The sequence below is a fragment of the Poecilia reticulata genome, chromosome 19, assembly GCF_904066995.2.
Source record: "Poecilia reticulata chromosome 19, P_reticulata-male-v2, whole genome shotgun sequence".
Classification (NCBI taxonomy): Eukaryota; Metazoa; Chordata; class Actinopteri; order Cyprinodontiformes; family Poeciliidae; genus Poecilia; species Poecilia reticulata.
This window is the reverse complement of record NC_088848.1, coordinates 16,181,034-16,202,283: the sequence shown is the minus strand read 5'-3', so window position 1 is coordinate 16,202,283 and position 21,250 is coordinate 16,181,034. Positions and strand designations below refer to the sequence as shown.

The following is a 21,250-nucleotide window of genomic DNA, read 5'->3' as shown; positions in this document are numbered from 1 at the left end:
AGATCAGAGCAGTTCAGGTGCAGACAGAGGTGAAAGGTGAACGAGGAGTTGTTGTTGGGAGGTGGAGGAAGATGAAGCAGGACTCCTAATTAGCGCTGAGGGAAGGAAGGAAGGAAGGAGGGAGGGAGGGAGGGAGGCGGAATCTGTTGGAATAAGCAGATTTCTCTGCAAGATGAAAATGATGACCTTATGATGAAGATGGAAACTCAAAGGGGGGTTTCTGGTGACTAAAAGGTTCCTGGATAAACAGATTTCCACTTTCACTTCCCTCCTCTCCGTTTGGTCCCCCCCCCCCTTCATGTGAAAAGATTTCTATAAGTCAAAACTCCCTTCTCTTTTAACAGTGCCGCTTTCATAATCTCAGTGCTTTTCTAAAACGGGCCGAGTAGCAGAAATCTTCCGCTCCACCGCAGCTTTTTAAAGTCTCATCTGCTGCAGCATGCAGCTGACAGGAAAAGAAAAACCTTTTTGCCCTTATGCCGTCTCCCCCGAGGAACAGTAAATTTAAAGATCCAATCCAGAGGTCCACTTTTCTTCCCACTAACAAATGGACCATGTACTGACTGTGAAAACACAGCTGGGTGTTGAAGTATAGATTACCTCCTCAAGAATACAAACGAATTCAAGTATTTTAAAAAGGGGCACTGGAAAAGCTGCTGCTGGATCTGCTTTGTGTGTGTTTGGGTTGATGACATTAAACATTATGCTGGACAGGTTCATTTTTGACAGATTTCCACATAGCTGCTGTAGCATCACGGTTGATGTTTGCCTGTTAAAAAGATCCAACATCATGTGTTTGCATATTTCACTTTTCGGTAACACTTTATTTGAAGGGGGGTGAATAAATCTGTCATGACACTGTCATAAACATGACATAACACCTGTCATGAACATGAACAAGCCTTCATGAATATTTATGACTGCTGTCATAAGAAATCATAACTGTTATAAATTTGTTTTAAAAGTATTACTGATTGCACTTAAAAAATTAGATAACTTTGTTATTAAAGGTAAAGTTTAAACAGTAATGGTTTATTGGTTAATGTCAAGTTGTCATAACAGACATTTTGAATAATGTCAACTTTGTATTAAAAGTGTCATAATTTACTGAATGACGCTTTATGACAACAGTCATAAATATTCATGAAGGCGTGTTCACCCCCCTTCAAATAAAGTGTTACCCACTTTTCACCATTAATCTTTGGTTTTGAGGTTGAAACGCCTCCCTGCCATCACCCTAATGTTTAGCTCCCTCCACAGATTTTTAATCGGATTTATGTCTGGACTCTAGTTGGGCCACTCCAAAATGTAAATATTGCTTCCATTCAGAGAAAAAACAAAACAAAACCTATATTGCATGAGATAAAAGATTACTCTAACTGTAAATCTGCCAAGGAGATTAATAATTTTGATAATTTTTCTGCCTTGCAATCAGTTGTTTTTTTTTTTGTTTGTTTTGTTTTTTTTTGCAGAAGTTATGGAAGATCCAGTAATTCAGCAGGAAAGCTGGGAAATTTGGGAAACCAATCAACTGAATCAGATAGTTTTAATCACAACATGACTGGGATTGGTCTTTATTAAACTTTTGACAGTGAAGTCAGTCTGTTCCTTCTGCTCCTCTTCACAAACTAAAGGATGAAGAGGCATAAATTAGCCAAACATACAACTCGTATGTTTTGATCCGACTGTCGATCGCTATGATCAGAGGTGACGGGGCAAACAATCTCTGGTCAGTTGCCTTATGTGATGTCATCGGAGGGCATGTGGTGCGGACACTGGTTTCTGAGAGAGTGCCTGTTTTATCTTGATTAAATAGCAGTTTACAGTAAAATAGCAAAAAGCTGAGCAGGTAGCGCTAAAAGTGAGCGACCACATCAGCAGTGAGTCCGTTGACTCACAGGAAGTCTGGTAGCCAGCTTCAATTGGACAGAAATCTGATTCCAGTCAGATTCATAATCAAATCTTTAAAAAGTAGCACTCGTGGTTTTGATACGTTGCCATGAGCTCCTTGACAGTGAGCGCACAATAAGCAGCCTCAGCTGAACCAAAATGAGTCGGTTTCACATTGATTTGATCCTTTTCTGCTTCTGCTCGGTGAGTCGAGTCGTCGAGTCGTAACTCAAGACAGAAAGATCTCCCACCATGTCAGCTCCGTGTTTGTGCTGCTGTCACTTGGTGTCACTTGTTCTTGTCTTGTTCCTCTCTGCTGTTGTCAGGGAGATGGATGGATGAGGAGCAGAAACCGCCGTTTTCTCATGTCGAATACGAGACGCTCAAGCTTGGTTAATTTAGATGATGTCAAAGATTCTGGAGTTTTGGAAACGTCGAAGAAAATGTCGTGCTTTTACTGTTCTAGTCCCCCACGGGATTTTCGATTGGTGGAGAAACATTGGCTTGCTCTTGATTCAGGGAAAAGGTTTGCATAAAGCAGGATTAGTGCTTGCAGTGCAGCCAGTGTATTGTGGTTGTTTCCTGATGGCTCAGAAATCAACCCACATAAAACTCAAGACATGCAGTGCCTCGTAAAAAGTATCCACACCTCTTGAAGTTTTCCACGTCACGTCATGCTACGACCCAATACCCCTCCGGTCTCTCTACAGAAAGCAGAGCATAAAAGGAAAGGAAAATGACACGTTTTCCTCTAAATGTTTTAACAATTGGAAATCTGAAAAGTGTGGCATGCATTTGAATTCACCTCACCTGGAGAACTGATATGTCTCTTAAAACCCTGCATATTCAGAGAAGGAAACTTTTGCCCATTAGTATAATAATGTTTTTTTGCAAAGTGGCTCAAAATCAGTCAGATTGGACAGAGGGCATCTGTGAAGATCAGTTTTCAAGTTCTGACACAGATTCTTTATTGGATTTAAATTTAACACATGACTATGATTCAATCTAAACTATTCTGCTGTGCCACTGACCAGCTTCCCTGTTCAGTTCTTGCCTCATCTGACCAGAGCATCTTCTTCCACATTCCTCTGTAGCTGGGTTTCCATTACAAACATGTGCAAAACTTTTAATGTCTGAGAAACACAAGTTTGTTCATGCGATAAGTCATTAACAAACATGCAGTACCATCATCCCCCTGCCACTTCTTGTTGTCTTCTTTGTCTTTTCTGCTAATGGTAATACCTGGCTGTTAATCACGACTCATGTTGAGCAACTGCAATAAAGTGTTTCCATTAAAGTTCAGCAAAATACATTCATTTTGATACAGACGCAAAACCCCCTTCATCCTAGCACAAAAACATTTCATGTAAAAATGTTTTGGAAATTGTTTTCGTGAAGCGAATTTATTTTCATAATTCCACTTTGTGCAATTTTACGGTCAACAGAAATGCAGCTGCTATAGAGTCGCATCTTTGCTCTGTCTGGTCAGGAAATGGGAGCATTTTTAAACTTTTAAAAACAAAACCGAAGACATAAAATATTTCTTGACGCGTTGCTGAAATCTGTTGCATGCATGTTGACCCTTTAAATGAGGAGCTGAGGGAAGAAACAGAATGCAAGCGGAGCCCAGAAATGGGCTTTAGATTTCAGTAATGACCCAAGTGACAGGTAATCTGAACCGGGGAATATTCTGGACTTTCTGGGCTGTTCTCTGTGCAGAGCATGACGATGACATCACAACCCTCCGAAGGGCTTGGCTTGTGTCTGTAGGGTGATTTTTGCTGGCAGTGCTGGCTGCTTTCCCAGACCTCAGGTTGTCCGTTTCCCTTCTCTCTGCAGACGCCTGGCTGCTCGCATAGCAGCTCTCTCTGATCATATCGCCCAGGAAACGAGGAGAAGCAGAAGTTTGTGTGCTTTTAAAGGTCATCAGAGCCTCCTCGTACTAGACTGAAGTGCGGGTCGAGGAGCTGTTGGAAACTCAGAGCGGAGGGGATGCAGATCTGATGGAACGAGGTGTCCGCGTTGACCTTTGACTTACACGCAGCAGAAAACGATCTCGCGTGACGGTGCGGACTGTAGGCGGAGTCGGTGCAGATGCTTTGATTGAACGGGAGCACGGCAGAATGAGTTATTTGCTCCTGGCAACCTGCTGAGGTGAAGGGCAAAAAGCTCTGGGCGTAAATTGGATTGGAGCGGTTTGCAGGGATTGGCTGCCGTCCGAACGCTTCTGTTGCACACCTCCGTCTTTATCTGTGGAGATGAAAGGAGCGCAGCCGTCAGAAGTTGTCCTTTTTCTGTTGTTGTTTTTGTTCCTTTGAGCTGCTAAAAGTGTTTGGCTGGTGGATGAATGGCTGGTGGTTTTACAGGCAGCCTCTCTCGTGTGTTTGCAAGAACTCAGACCAATAATCACCTCTTAACGTACAACAGTACATATATTTTTGGAGGCAAAGAAAGTCAACTCTCTCAACTTTTGCACAAATTGAACTGTGATGGAGGGGAGCTTCATTCAGGTACCAAAACAAAAATAATCTTTTGATTCTACTTTTATATTTAATAAGCAGCTTTCTTTCCGTACTGTGGCACGCTGTGGTCTAAAATGTAAACTTCCTTTTTACATTTTAGACCACGTACACTTTAAAAAAAAAAAATTCAAAAGGTATGTATTGAAATCTAGGATTGATCAATTGTAACTGAATAAAAAATAAATATATATATATATATATATATATATATATATATATATATATATATATATACCCTGTTTTAGTTCTGCAGCAGCAGATTCCACATTATTTAAATATCACAAAGCTAAATCAACAGAAAACTGTGTCTGGAAAAACAAATGTAGCCTCAATGAGACTTTAAAGGGAATTTGGCAGCTTCTGATTAAATGCATCGACCCACCGGGTCATTATCAGGATAATGATCCAAACGGGGATAAATTAAGACAATTCCTGGAACGAAAAACATCAGCAACGACCTCAGAGAAGCAGCTTAGGCACGTTGGTGGTGGGGTGATGGTTTGGGCTTGTTTTGCACCAACAGCGCTGATACGTGAAATCTGAATTAGAAGTAGATGTTTTTTTTCCTTTTAATCCAGACTAATCTAGATTTTCTCCAACGTGACTTTTTCATTTGTGTGAGAGCTGCTCTCTTTGGTTTCAGCACGCAGCGGGAGGTCAACTTTGTGGAAGTTGTTGATTTTTAGAGAGAAAATGAGACGTTTCAATATCCCCACTGAGTCACTGTGTCACCATTATTTTATATAAAAGCCCCATTCAGGGTTCAATCAATGACTCAACTTGTTACAAAAAATTTTCTTTCTCTCTCTCTTCAGATTGAAATCAGCTGTGGCTTTCTGCTCACTACACACACACACACCTGCTGAGTCATTCCAATTTTGACACAAATTCTGTGTTTTTCCTGGCGTGATCTTTTCGCTGTGCAGACGAGGGGCGGAATGGCACACATAAATCATGACTCGGTTTGAGCTCCATACAAAAAACAAATGCCAAATGCTGGGTTTGTTTTCACTCATCCGTAGCAGAAAATGACCCTCAGAGAAAGTGAGGCAGAAAAACAACCAACATTCTCTGCAAAGAGGCTGTGATGTTTCAGGGCATCCAGAACAAGACAGGATTATCTGTTTGCTGCCGAATTCGATTTAAATCGAAACTATTTTCCAACGTTTTCATCGGGTTTGAGCCACGGAGGCCAGGTTTCGAACAAAAACTCTAAGACCAAAACTAACAGGCATCTATTTTTGATTTTGCTTTAAAATAATTGAAAATCAAAACGACAAGGGCTTGCTTCACTTAGATTTGCTCCTGACTTCATGCTGAATAAAAAATAAAAAAGAAGCAAAAGACAACTGAGCATCATTTCCTAATGTGATGACGTTGTATTGCTTTGGTGTGGAGTGCTTTAAATTATATCATCCACTCAAATCAAACCAAACACACGAGAACAGCTGCTTTTGGATGAGAGTGGTGAGATCTTATGAATGACATGTTCTCTGTCTCTGCACGCACAAGGACTCCAACATCTGAGATGATTCGGCACGACAAGCTTAGAAAGTATTTTCCTTTTTTATCGGCTTCTGTCACATACTAATGAACACTGAAAATAACTGCTTTTCCATAACCTTTTGTTACAATCTGATTAAGAAGAATCCAGGCCAGGTTCATTCAGCTTTTGATTTCATTATTAGTTTAATTAATGCAGAACAATTCTAACTTTTTTCTCCTTTGCAAATATCTTCCCTCCATGCAACACCTGGAGGGTTTGTATTTTACACCAAGAGAGAAAACGAAATGAAACCTTTCACGCCTATGGTTTGTTCACTAGTGGGTGAGTTTGTCAACATTGACTTTTTTTTCCGGTGGTTTGGTTTCTTTTGATGCAGAGGAAGCTCTAAGCGAACCGAAACCTTTTCGCCACAAACCGCATGAGAAGACTGAAATCTGTTTGTTGGTCAGATGTGGTCGGGGTGGGAGAGCCAAACGTAGATGATAAATACTGAACAAGAACTATGTCATCAATACTGTAGCATATCGAATGATTTTGAGATGTCTTTGTGAAAGGGATGCGTACCTACTTACTCGTACTTTACTTCATCCAACAAAGCAAGGCGAACCTGACTACGGGAGGGCGCTTGGCTCAAACCTGCAGCAGAAAACGTTGAAGATGTGTCAAATCGAGGTCGCACAGCGGCACGCCTGCTGATTTTACGTCTACCAAAGCTAACCTCACAAAGGGAGAGGATGAACCATTTGCGGTTTTAAATAAACCAATTAACTCAGCCGTGAGAACACAAACTATTTAACAGCGTTTGAGCTGCAACTGGTCTTTACCTTCCGTTCTGCATCAGAGGCTTTATTTGTCTTCCGAACATGGATTCCAGATTAAAAGGAAATTGGTGGGAAAGTCACTGGAAACTGTAACATTTTCTGCAGTAATCGAGGTATTTTTTCATCAGCAGAGAAACAGTTTATACCACCAAATAGATGGAGAGTGTTTTCAATGCCTCTCAAGTTGGGAGGTAATCCTTCTATGAGGTCGCTTCTATGCAAATCAATCCACAATCTTCGGCTAAAAACCAAACTGCACCGTTGTGTCCTCGTGGGCGGAGGCAATAACGTCTAATCGGAAGCAAAACTCTGTTGTGTATTGTTTGGCTATTAGCTTTCTGTGCTACATTATGATGGGATAACAAACGGGAGCAGAACACAAACTCATTAATTCACCCCTCTGGAGTCAGACTCTGCACGTCTGAATCCAGAGCAAGGAGAGAAGCAGAGGCACACACCTGATGAAATGATAATGAGGATGACTCTTTATTGATGCTGCAGGAGAGATGTTCTGTTGTTTGCTTTGCTGTGTGGAGGACAGAGTCACCTGTGGCACGGCTGCAGGGAGGAACCAGCGGCCTGACGGGATGAAGCTCCGCCGCAGAGATGCTCCACGGCAGACTGTAAATAAAACGAGGGGAGTGAAGTGGGAGGTTAGAAGCTCCTACTGGCTGAGACGCATGCGTCAGTGTTAATTGAAGATTTTGTGCTGCACGAAGGTTTGGTGAGGATTTCACCGAGCCGGAAATCACCAGTTTGTCTGACGACAGTGGGAGGGCGGAGGGCAGGACTGGAACCACCCATGAGGCAACAGGAAGGTTATCTCCGTGCACAGTGATATGTCAAATCGGACGCTGCTGCTGGAGCAGTGGAGACAAATCATGGCTCTCTGTCTGATAACTCAGTGGGAATTGCCCAGCTGAATTTGTATCAGGAGGCTGGATTATGGTGTGGGACTGTTTTCTAGGACTTGGACTCAAGCCTCTTAGTTTCAGTAAAGGACCTCTTACAGCTACAGTATGTAACTTTTATTTTAAAAAAAAAAGTTACATACTGGCAGTTTGTACTTGTTAAAACTGTCATCATGTCGTGGCAGTTTAATGAAAGACGAATAATCGATGAAGAGATTCTGCAAAAAATAAAATAAAAAATACACCACTCTTGGTCAAAAAGAACCAATCAGAGCTAGGAGATGGGTCTTATTGCTGTCAATCAACCTCGTACATGTGCTTCTTGATGCACTAATGGCAGAGAAACAACTCAGGGTTCCAGGAAAACGGCGTGCACACAGGAATGATTGACGGCGCGAAGGCCCACCTGGATCAAGAACGAGATAAAACAAAATTCTTTAGCGTAAAATGTTTTAGACAGTAACACAGAATTAAATCACATGCGAGATTTTAGCTTTGTTATGCGTCTCTAATATTTATGGAGGTGGTTTGCTACAAAGAGGAACAGGAGACCCAGAGTGTTAAACACAAGTTTGAATCGATGCATATTTTTGTGTGTTGTGGTTTTAGCCGCTCTGAGTCCAGGAGATGTTAGAAAAGCGATTAAACGTCCCAACATTACTCCAGGCCATGTAAACATTACAGATAATCCCGCCTGCAGCTTCAAACCAGAACAGATGCACCAGTAAAGCTAAATTAATTCTAATGATGATTTTTATAAACTGCTGGAGTTTGCCTTTTGCTTTGTTTTTGTTTTTTTTACTCCGAATCATTCTGCGGATTTTCTTTTAACACAGATTATTTCTTACTGCCGAATCCTTGTGGAGGGCATCATACATTATCCCCCAGCCTCCATCTTGGCCTGTTGTGGGCTTGACTAATGGGACAGATGATGGGGTCCGACAGCCGTCACCTGCTCAGATCTCCGCTCCGTCCCCAGGCCTGCTTATCCGTCTCTGCATCTCCTGATGAGGCCTGTTAGATCTCTCACTGGAAGTCATGTTTGATCGCACACATTGTTGTGATGTTGACTAAATACATGGCAGCTCTAATGAGGGTTTTATTCCTCGAGGAGAGCGGGGATGGGAGTACGCGGAATGAGAGGCGGTGGGAGAGTTCGGTGTGTGTTTCTGCTCTAAAAACACGTCAACGATCTGCGGAGGAAAACTGCTGCTCTGATGAATTTTCTTTTTTTTTTTTTTTCCGTTGGAAAACGTTTCTTTTCTTTTTGCTCACCAATTGCAGGATGTTAGGAACTCATGGTTCACCCAACTGTTTATGAAAAGTGTTGGTCCTTTTGAAGCCAGCTCTGTTTTCCACTCAGCTGTGGAGTGAATAATTGGAACGTCTCAAATGTGCATCAGGCTGCTTTTCATCATCTAGTTTACTCTGGATAAAGATAGCCGTGTCCTGTTGTCGGCAGCAGGATGCTTACAATGCCACCTTTCCTCACACGCGTGATTAAAAACATGTCTTCCTTCATGTCAGGAAGCATCAAATTTCAGTCAGATCTCAGTCGCATCTAAATTTGCTCATGTGGATCGGGATCGGACCGCCGCTTGTTCCAGTTTCAGCTGCATAAATGCACTCAAAGGAATTCACTTATCGATGTCAGATGGAGCGCTCGTTTGAATGCTGTGATTTCTAATTTGGCATCTTATGGTTATCACTTTATAACAGGCCGGCGTTGATGAAGACCGACGCTGATCAGCTTCCCTACGGCCACCACAAACACAGAAGAACCTGAATTATTATTTCTATTTCGTCATTACGTGCATCAAAACTGCAGAGCTTCATGTTTTTTCATCTTCCCAAGTAGAAAAACTAAATTTCCCTCCTCATAATTTAAGCTAAAGATCTAAAGTTTGGCCTTCATTTTTACAACGGATTTATTTTTTTCATCCTCACTGTTGCTGGGATATTTTTTGCATCTCGTTCGTCGTGAACCGGCCCCCGACTGAGGGATGTGAAACAGTTGGCAGGATGCTTGGTGTGATCGTGCAAACGTGTGACACAACTTTTTCACACTTTATCATGTTACAAGTGGCTTCAGTTTGTTTTATTGGGATTTTATGTGATGGACTGAGACAAAGTAGTGCCATTACAGTGGAGCAGAAGGTGAATGTGCTTAACCCAAAATTATTATAAAAGTGTGGTGTGTACCAGCATTTTTGAACTCTGATGTTTAAATAAGAAACCAGATGATGATGATCTTCTGTTATAATCTTCATCACAATGGATGCTGTCAGTACAGCTGCACTTTACGTCCCATCTCTTTGTGATTTTATTTATCCGTAGCCATTTCTTTATAAAACAAAAAAACTTCATTTTCCTCCTGATAACATCCATCAGCCTTCGGTTTCTTTTGATTGCTTCGACTGTATCTGTAATTATGAGAGAACTGCAGAAGGAACCTCATTTCCTGGGCCCCGTTTGGCCTCCCGGCTGAGGCATTAATGACAAATTGATCTGCTGTGAAGTAAAATGCGCTTTGCGAGACGTCCACTTACCGTCTTCGCTCCGCTTAGTCCGTTTGCCGATCGCTGGACGAGTCGAGTTCAGCTCTGAGGGGCGGACAGCAGAACGTCTGCAGATCCAGTCGATATGTAGGGATGTTGATCCTCTGTAGTCCTACACATCCTGAACAATTCCTATCGCTATGGTGTGTGTGTGTCCGTGTGTGTGTGGTCGTTGTTTCTTATTGCCTGGCTTACATCTCTAAATGTTAGAAGCTGTCTCAGTGCGAACAGTATTACATCAGACTAGAGAGGGTCTAACTTTGAGGGATTCATCAGGTTTCAGGGTGCAGCAGCATAACAACACAAACAGAATGAAGAACGGAGCAAATCGACTCAGGAAAACGGGTCGCAAAGTGAAACTGGTTTCATTGAACTTGAGCTTCTTCGGAGTAGTCGCTCTTCTGGTAAAACAATCCTCATCTACCCTGAAATCTAAAGTAAATGTCCAGCTAATTACTTGTGGTTCACCATAGCTCTTGAAGATGTGCATAACTCATGCAGCAATTTACTGTACTAGTCCGCAGCATGCTGAACGCTGCACACATGAGGCCATTTGCTCAGAACCAAACTCTCTTTAGTTTTATTAAGATGCCCACATTACGAAAAATTAAAGAGGCGGTGTTATTTATTTTCCAGGCACGTAGTAGCATTTTATAGCACAATCAAGTAACTGTTACCTTCAGTTGCTATAAAAGAAACCCCATTGCATATATCAAACATAACTTTAAATAAATTTGACTTCACAATTTGACGCCTTGAAATTGGGCCTCTGTCTCTTTAAGAAGCTCCTGCTCTTTCAGTTCAGTTAGGATGGAAGCTCTCTACCTCATTGCCTTGAAATGATAAACTACAGAAGGAGCCTCTTCCTGCAGGACAAAATTTAATGAGTGATTAATTTCAGAGAAAAGAAATTGTCAGTCGTTTATAAGGATTGTTTAAATCAGTGGCGTCCAAAATGAGCGTCCTGTAAGTTCTAGTTCTATCCCTGGTTCAACACCTGAATACAATGATGACACGTCAGCAGAACCTCTGCTGAATTCTGACATGCTGAGGATGTAGTTTGAGCATTTGAGTCAGCTGAGTTGGACCACAGACTGCTATAAAAACTGACCCCTGAGGACCGGAGTTGGACAATACAGGATACCAGATGAAAGGAGGCCAAACAATCTCTGGAAAGAAGTCAGTTACTGTGGAGGCGTCTGCTTTAAAATTACGTTTTCATTGTCAAAAAACCCCTAAATTTTTACTCTCTTTCAGATGATATAAATATCCAAACAGGATTCATACAGTCGAGTATTTTCAAACTCTGGAGATCAACACACCTCTTGGTTATTAAAACAGCGTGGTTTCTTGTCTTTCCCACTTCGAAGAATGGCTGTATTATTTAAAATCTACAACAAAGAGATCAGGAGGAGTGATCTCTTTGTTGTAGTCCCTGAAAGTCAGAGAGTAAAACATCTCTGGTGTGTTTTAATGCTGAAGGTCATCAATGTAATTTCTGAAAAACCTGCAGCTGGCTTTGTTTAAAATACCTATGGCTACTATCCCAAACTTTTACAGCTCCGGCCTTTTGTATTGAGGCAGTTATTGTAAAACCATCTCTATGTAATGTAATAAAAACTGAATTATGTCTATTTTAACCAACACTAAGATTTTAGGCTGGGATAAGCTGTTCAGTAATCAAGTGGCTGTAGATGTTCTGAAGTAAAATGTTAGGGTTTGTTTACAGAAAAAATAAAATCTGGCGTCGCCTGCCTTCAAGTAAACATCAGAGAGGTTAAAAACGCCTTTGACTCCTTTTATAAAACCCACAGAACAACACGGACTCATGCCGCTTTATCCCACCTGAAGATTTCCACGTGGACGCTTGTTCGCCCTGTGTGGCGACTGACCCCGCCGACTGCCCACACACCCTCACAAAACCGACGCGCGCATCGGTAGAAAATAACACATCCCCATCCTCCATCAGCCCGTCCCCATGGCAACGCTTCTCACACCATTAAAGACCACTTTGAGCAATCAAGGCCTGAGCGAGAGGATAACGGATTTCTTTTTAATGCGCTCCATTGTAGTCCCCACGTGAGGCGCGGATGCTGCACGTGAAGCCGCTGCATGTTGCCGTGAGTGACGGGTGATGATGATTTTTTGTTGTTGTTGTTTTCTTTTTCCCTTCAGCATTCTCTACAGACGCTGCTGTCACCGGGCTTGCGCGTTGTGTGAGCAAGAATGAATTGCTCTAAAAGTGGTCATCTGGGTTGTTGGTGTGTATGTGTGTGTGTGTGTGTGTGTGTAAGTGTTTTCATGTTGTGTGGGAATGTTTGCTCCAGTTTCAGGTCTCAGAAGATTGCCCTTTCTTGCTTTTGATCGTATGAACTCATGCAATATTCGACCCGACCAGGGGGGGGGGTATATTCCTCAATCCCCTTCAAATTGGGCATCTTTTGAGATTAATTGACCATGTTGTCGTTTTATTTTAATTCTAGAGGTTATGCTTTCTCAAAACACGCGTTCAGCGAAGAGCCCACTGCGTTCTTGACACACCCTTCAAACACCATGTACGTCCCAATTATTCTTCTTTTAATATGGCATTGGATTGAAGTTCCTGTACTACATTAAAACCTGTCTTCAGAAACTTGCAATTAAAGGCAAGGACCAAATGAGAGGTAATAAATGAACCAGCAGGTTTTTCACACCATGTGAACCGAAGTTGGATGTTCTCGCAAGATTTAAACTTGAATGAGCACGGAAAGACTGAAAACGGGGAAGAGAAATTAAATCCAAACTCGTGCAAGAGAGAAAATAAGTGTCATAAAGGAGACTAAATGTTGAAAAAAGGCACACGGTTACAGTCAAGAAGAGCATGGCTGTCATTTTCAGAATAAATATAAACAGAAAAACACACACACTCAAGGAGCAGAGTTTTGAGAACTCTTCTTCTAAAGAGACATGAACTTGCATCTAAAAAATAGAAAACCTAAAAGGTGCAGGAGAAAAAATAACAATAAGAGACAAAACAATTAGATGTAAAACACCAGAAAGTGATGCAACAAAGAAAGATTGGCTGTGTTGGGAAAAATATATAAACTAAATATAGAGAAAATGTATATAAAAAAACAAGATGCACAAAAAGAATGAGAAATTCAGAAAAAACACTAAAAAAACAAACATAAAAAAGCAGCAACAAAAAAAGCCCTAGACGTAGCTCTTAAAGTCATGAACGATTGAGAAGTGACAAAGGAGAGCAGGAGGTGCAGCCCAGATGGGCAAAATAATCAAAAGTAAAGGCAATCAATCAGATCCGTACAAATATGCGCAATAACAGAATCAAAACAATCTGTTAATCAGTTTGCATTAATCAGAAATTAATGCAAACTTTTACATTTTTGCATACAGTGCTGAGCTGCAGCTTCAAAACTGAAACAAACTCTTTAAATAATATTTTTGTTTCTGCAAGCTTTTCTCCTAAGCAAACCTTTACGTAATTCATTTATTCATTTTTATCAAAACGTTTCTCTCTTGCAAAATGTGATCTAAAATCTCAACGGGATACGATGTTTAATCAAAGATCAAATAAAAGTCATGTTCATTTACTTTTGAATAAAACCAACAAAATTATTTTCCTCAATCAATGTTTGTCTATGTCCTGATCAAAACACCGAAACCTCCTCCCATCCGACAGCCACTGATATCTGCAGGAATTACACCCAGCAGTGAACGCTGTCCCAGTTCAGGCACTGGTTACGTAAGAGAGAACCATGCAGTCTTCATGTGAACATAAAAGGAAGCTATTTTCGGTAGATGTTGTGCTGCATGGAGGAGACATTTACCTCATCCATTAGGCACAGCATGCACCCACTTCCCTGCTCATGATCATGTCACCAGATCCCAGCTGCAGAAAGCCGCCGCTCCATCATGTTGTCATCCCTGTTCCCAACGGCAACAACTAAAACCATGTACTTTAATTTTTTCTTTTTTTTTCTTTCTGGAAGCTCTTCAGACACAACGTCCTCAGGCATAAAGCCACCTCACACGTAGCCGCACACTGAAATCAGGCAGCCTCATATACTAAAAAAGAGTCGCCATGGCAACCGGAGATTGAAGCGAACGCAGCGCAGGAGGGGGGCGAGGGCCCACTTTAGATGGCGTCCGCTGCGCCCTGTGATCGCGCATAATCAAGGTGGAAGTGTATCAGAAACGTGGCCAGCATCTCTCATTAATGGTTAGAAAGGACGGCGAGAGCTGTGAGGAGCCGCTCTCTCTCTCTCTCTCTCTCTCTCTCTCTCTCTCTCTCTCTGTCTGTGCTCTGTTTTTGGAGAGAAAACACTCGATTAGTTAAAAGCTGCTTTTATGCGCGACGTTCAGGAAAAACACCGCCGCACAGGAGCGCGTTGGGCTGGTGGTCAGGATGATGTGCGCCGGTCTTTTTAATGTCTGTGATAATGATTGTAACGACCGGCAGCGAGATGGAAGCTAATTGGGTTTTCCTTTTCATCAAGGATCATTTTGCTGACGGGTTTAGCGTCATCTGGTGTGTCAGGCCGCTGATTATCCTTCACGTTTTCGATCGTCTTAGGTTAAACCTAATATGAAGCCTAATTAGACCGTTTTCTCACAAGGTGATCAAATTTTTGTTATTCAAATTCAGTTAAAAGTTTTATTGAAAATGCAAAGGAGACACGACGAAATAGCGCCTTTTTTCTGTGTTCTTCTGATAGGACTGCTGAGTTTTTTTTCCTTCCAACTTTTCAAACAATCATACAGAAATACAAAAAGCATGGGCATGTCCAGCTGTCATATTCTTCCGGAAAAAGAGAGGTTCTGCACGAAGGAGTTTTGGTGAGAAATATGTGAATCTACTCCAGAACAAAAGTTAAAGACCATTTAGGGATGAAGAAGTCAGAGACAAAGACCTCTTATCATCTTGTGGTTTGTAAAACCATCATTACATTTGGAGTAAAGACAGGGAAGTTTGTAAGCCTTAGCAATTTCTTACCAGCAGGAATTATAGCATCATGTAGTGGAGACTTTGCAACAGGAGGAACCGGTGCGCATATAGAAATGTTGAGGCAACATATCAAGACATCAGCCTAGAAGTTAAAGGTTTGACCCAAATTGGTTTTCCAAATGGACAATGACTTAAAGCCAGCAGGTAAATTAGTGATAAGTGGGTTATGAACAAATATTTTTGTGTTTTTGAAGACTAAAAAAACAGATCCTAATTCTATAGAAACCAGTTACACCAGTTTAGTCAAGAAGAATGGCCCAAAATTCAAGTAAACTGTTGTGAGACAGTTGTAAAAGGACACCAAAAATGAAGTCATGCAGTTTAAAAAGCAATTGTACCAAATATTAAGGAGTGTATATATATCAGACTTGACTGATCAGCAAAAAGAAGTTGGTTTGTCTTCCAGTCACTGTACAAAACAGTAAGTTTCAACATGGTGACCGTTGCAAGTCTCGCCGACGATCACCTTCACTGCCTTCACAATTCAAATTGGCCAATCACATCAGCGGAAAAAACTAAACAGCTTAACTTTTTTGTAGATAACGTCAACATTGACAGTTATTTTAGTAATGAAATATAAAGCAAACATGCCATGCATACATATACACAAGACATTTTATGATTCACTTTAACACTTTCTTTCTACACATCGTCAACCAATCAAACTCCTGCATTTAAAACCTCACTTCCTGTAAAATTGCTGCATTGGAGGTTTGCTTCCTCTTTAGCCGTAACACAAAATGGCTGCCACAGACAGCACACTCACACGGTAGCAGCCGAACGTCAGCATTGTTCAGGAGTCATCCCACGTCTCCATGCTTCCTAACAAATAGTTTTCACAATTTTTGTATTGACATGAAATCCTAACTGGCCTAAATCAGACCATGAGAAAAAAAATGTTTCTTATTGCATGGTGCATGTATCTGGTTTCAGCTGTAAGTAGTATAAATGTGCTTTTAAAAAAAATGAGAGAAGAAATTCAGTGTTAAAAAAAAAAGAGAGAGCGAACAGAGTTCTTCCTGTTCAGTCTAATGGCTCAGAAGCAGAAACTGCTTTCTCTCGTCTGCGGCGAAGGCGCCTGGTGACCTGCAGCACTTAGCAGAGGGTGGAAGGTGGAGAAGGTCGTGTTGAGGGTGAGACGAGACTCTGAGAATGTTTTCAATGTGCACATCTAACGAGTGTCGGCCACATCTAGCAGCGATGGCAGAGGGCAGCCGCTGATTTTTCTCTCAGCTTTTTTTTTTTTTTTTGCTTTCTGAAGAGTCCTCTCGTCTGAAGCCAAACATCCCGCAGATCGCTCTGAGATGCAGCGTGCTCTCAATGCTGAAGACTGAACAGCATTAAAGCAACACCAACAGCTTTCCCTTTCAGCTGGTTTCTATGAAGTGAACTCAAGTCGGGTCTTATTTATACATCACAACTCTGTGGCCTCTTTCCTCTTAATTTGTTGTTTAAATTATATATTTGGCGTAAAAAAAACAGTTACTGAAAAGAAAGCAAAACTATTCAAGTAAAGACTAAAACTGTTGCTTTTCTGCTTTACATTATGAGGCCTTGAATCACAGCGTGATACGATTAAAGTTCAATGTTCAACTTCTATAGTGAAGAAGATTATGGTCTTGTAAACTGAATTAAAATATCATTTAAAACTGGTTGGATAAATTCATGCCTCCAAGTCTCTTCTAATTTTTAGATATTCTCCAAAACATAATCTGAACTGTGATGATGAATTACTTTAAAGTTTCATCTTTGCTTTTTTCTTCTGAGTAGATTGTTGGCTAAACAGGACATTATGCATTTCTACGTTATAAAGTCGAAATCTGTGGTTCAACTGAGTCAAAAATGATATAACATGATGGGTTAGAGAGGTCTAAGCTGCGTAGACAAATACACAATCACCTAAAAAGTTGAATTTAATCATATTCTGAAAGAAATTATCTTCAAATCTGTTTGTGGTTATTGTGGAGCCCACACATAATTCTCGAGAAACATAAGAAATCAAAATTAGCAAGATATTTGATGTATGCCTGTAGCTGAAGTTAACTGGTGTAGACGTCCATCTTGACCGCATGTTTTAAACTTTAACTAAACATCGAAAAACAGTTCAGAATTTTGCGCTAAGAAAGGCAGTTCTCAAAAAGTTTGGACTGAGACTTTTTGTGAAACATTTTCAGGACCTAGAAAGAAAACTCCAAGATTGTTCTTTTTTTTTTTTTTTACATTTTGGTTTGATTTTTAATGTTCCATCTATTTCCTTGAAAATAAGCTTGGATCCAAAAAGCGGCCAGCGTTTGTCCTCTTTTATGCAAAGTAAAAAAGTTGGAGACACTTTCCTTGTGAAAGACACCAGAGGTGGAATACAGCTTATGAACAATCGAGTTCAAGTTAATCTGTTGACCAGCCTGTTACTCATCTGCAGTACAAAAGTCCAATGATTTTCAAGAGATGCTTGCAGTGGTCGGCTTTTATCATATTAACAATTATCCAGAAAAATTTCTGATCATGATGGGCCTTTTGAATTATAATTTTCTCACTAAATTTAAGTAATGATGTTAAAAGCAAACAAAAATCTGTCAAATATTTTCTCGATTTTTCTCGTTATCAGAATAGTACCACAAAATATCGTGATTCAGTTCTAGTTCTATCACCCACTCCTATGTATGCGATAAGCTTGTAACATATAAGTTCACTAACTGTTTCTACTGTTGACTGAGCTGTGAGATTAAAGTCGGAGCTCATAAGCGCTGCACCACGAGCTACAGAGGTACGGGTTCTAATTATCTGGATGTCCTCATTAATGCGGCTTCACTCTAACAATCAACAGCCGTTCTTTTTGTTTTAAACCACGGCTGCAGCCTCCGAGCGGCTCTATCTGTAGTGCTACACGATGCTTTACATTATTGCCCCGCTAATGACGACGAAGAGTGCGTGAAGAGTGTTACGCAACGTCTCTCTCGCTTGATATCCGAGATGTGATGTATCTGAGAGTGTGCGCTGAGAGCCGGCAGCAACGGAGAGATTTGTTCTCATCTCATCCAGCTGACTGTAAAGATTCAGCTGCACTCAGAGTCTGAGGGGGTGAGAACAGGGAGAAGAGGGGCGACGGCGAGGCGGGTCAGAGCAGAGACTGAAGCGTAACCAGCTCCGCCGTCTGATCTGTGGTGGTGTGTGTTTTCCATGTCATTAAGACTCAGCAGCTGAGATGATTCATCCAGATAAAACCTCAAACAGCAGGACGGCTTTCCGCTTCGTTCTGCCAGGTTTACTCAGGTGCGCCGTCTTGCATATCTTCCTCCGGTCTGCGTTACGCGGCGTCATCAGGCCTTTTTCCTGTTCTTCCACTTTAATGCAATCTACACGCGCACGCTTAATGGTACTGCACCTACACGAGCTCTTGTTATGTTTTCACGCTTCGCTGCAGCGACACACGAGCTGCAAGCTTCAGAGGACCACAATCCCCCTTTGTGTGTGTGTGTGCGTGTGTGTGTGTGTGTGTGTGTGTGTTGCTGCTGCAGCTACACGGACGTGATAAATGCCAAGCTTTCTCTGCAAACACACGGACCGAGTGATATTCTCTAGTTGACATCTTGACAATTACTCTGCTCAGTGAAGCTGCTCGCTGCATATTACAGGATCTAGAAAAGGCGTTTGCATGAGCTGCCTCCCTCTGTGACAAATGTGATGATGCTGCAGAAACTCTAATAGGCACTCAAAAGGTGATCCATCCCAATTTTCTTGGGAATTTTAGGGACAATTACCTGCATTATTGCAGATGATTTAGTCTGTTTACAGTAGATTTCCTTTATTGAAACTTGAGTTCCTTCACGGGTAAAGTCCTGATGCCATTAGAGTTTAAATATCAGACTGAGCCGTGACAAATTATAGATGTTTAAAGATGTACACACATTTACAATAATCACTGCTCTAATGAGAAAAGCAAAACAGGCCCTCTTACAATTAAGGAATTTTACATCTCGGTGCATATTAAAAATGATCTGACCTTTACCTGGTTCTAAATCTGTTCAAATTGCCTTACAGAGATGAGGTCAAACTGGAAAAGCTGTTTGTGGGAAAACCAATCACACCCCACGATTCAAAATCCTTCAGCCAGAGGAACTCGGCAGTTGTTTTCTGGTTGAAGAGCTTCAGACTTCTCTTCTTTCCCACATTGCTTCATCATTTCATGGCCCAGTTTGTGTAGCTGTTGGGAAAGCAGTTAATTTTGGTGTAACATTTATTTCATTCATAACTCACAAAAGTGGTTAATATTTGAATAGATAATAAAATATTAAAAAGCATAAATAAAGGGGTTTTATTTTTACGGCTGTTGTTACTATCTTGGTCGCTACATGACCTGAAAGGTGCTTTGTGGGGCAGATTGAACCTGCTAGGGGAAGAGAAACATGAACATTCTGCACTAAGCTTACAAGGCGTAAACAGGAGATGAATAAAGATGTGAATATAATGATCCTCTGTACGGAGCAATGTAGTTCTGATGCCGTTAAAATGGCTTGACGATCCCTGTAAAGGACGATGAGCAGCACCAGTTGCTTCTACAAGTCCGTTCCTGATATCTGATGTTGAGCACACCTGCATTCGAAAACCAACAAGCTACTAAGATTCCCTTTTTTCAAGCACAGCTTTGCAATTTTGGCTTCAATAAGCAACAACCGTATAAAATCATTTTTTCCAATATTAATAGTTTGTTTTGAATTATTAACTGCTCCTAATCTCAGAGAACAAAAGCACAGAAACAAACCCACTTGCATGCGTTCATACCATAAAACCCCATCGTCCCAGGAGAAAAGCTATTTCAGGATGGGGAATGAAAGGAGAGTACACACAAAGGAGTGCCCTTTCTGTTTTCTCTGTGATGGGAGGTCAGAGGGAACAGATCGCGCTGCTGCTTCTCTTTGTGTTTTGACCTTTTAATGGATCACACACGCACACAGAGATCACTGCGTTGTCACACACAGTCAGATGCACCCCACAGCTTTGGTTTAAATATTAAAGAGTAAACTGAAGCTCATGTGATGAGCAACAAGTCGGGCATCGAAAGAGAGAAATGACAAGGATTGCTAACAGCTTTGAGCCAAACCTTGATGTGCTGACCAAAGTTCATCCCATCAGCATTTCGGATGAGCTACAGCTGCATGATTGTTTTTTTCTGTTTGTTTTCTGTTTGCAAAGACAGACGCATCCACCAGTTTTTCTGTGTCTGGTTTTGACAAGGGAAACTTCATTTCACCGATATTTTAAAAAACGGTGCCTCGGATTCCTCGCTTTATCTTATTCAGCGTCTGAGTGCCGACTTCTAACCTTGGATTTTGAAAGTACAGCCTTGAGTCACCCAACTGATGATCTTTGCTTATTCGGATTTCTTTAATAACACGACTTAATCCGGGTGTTCTGAAGCAGATTACCTCAGTACCAAAACACTCTAATCTTTCCAGTCTATCAATCAGAAAGTTACGGTTGGACGCAGCGCAGAGCATCCAATCGACTGCTTTTAAGGTGGAGCTCGTTCAAACCTTTACCCAACCCTCTGGGAAAGAGTGAAAGAGAAACTAGGTGAACTATGAAAGGGAGGGAGAGTAAAGAAGGTGAAACTCAGTTGGACAGAGATAAAGTGTAGTCTGTGCTAGACAGTGCAGCTGAACCGACGGAGGGGTCGAAACCCAGCCTCAGGAAGGGGAGTTGAACTCCCCTTCCTGAGCCAAGCCTTTGTTGGGGCAGATAGACTAGGGTATACCCTCCCCCCCCCCCCACACACACACACACTCCGCCGCCCCCTCTCTTTCATTTCTGCTGTCAAACAGCATGGAAAACACAGCGACTCCAGGGACCCATGTTCCTGCCCCTCTCCATGTTGGGAGCTCAGGATCCCAGCTTCCTGTGTAATTTAGTTTCCTGTACGTGGGCCGCCTGATGCAGCAAGCAGGGAAGGCCCAACTCCCACATGAGTCACTAATGCTCAGCATCGTTTAGTGCAGCATCCACACTGTAGCCGCTAAAGAGCAGCAGGATGAGGAGAGC

At 41.6% G+C, this 21,250-nt stretch overlaps 1 protein-coding gene across 2 annotated transcripts in view; it reads left to right on the top strand.

Annotated features, from left to right (window-relative positions):
* aatkb (apoptosis-associated tyrosine kinase b) overlaps nucleotides 1-21,250 on the top strand; it is a 63,424-nt gene that overhangs the window by 4,336 nt on the left and 37,838 nt on the right. The gene's annotated exons all lie outside the window — the stretch shown is intronic.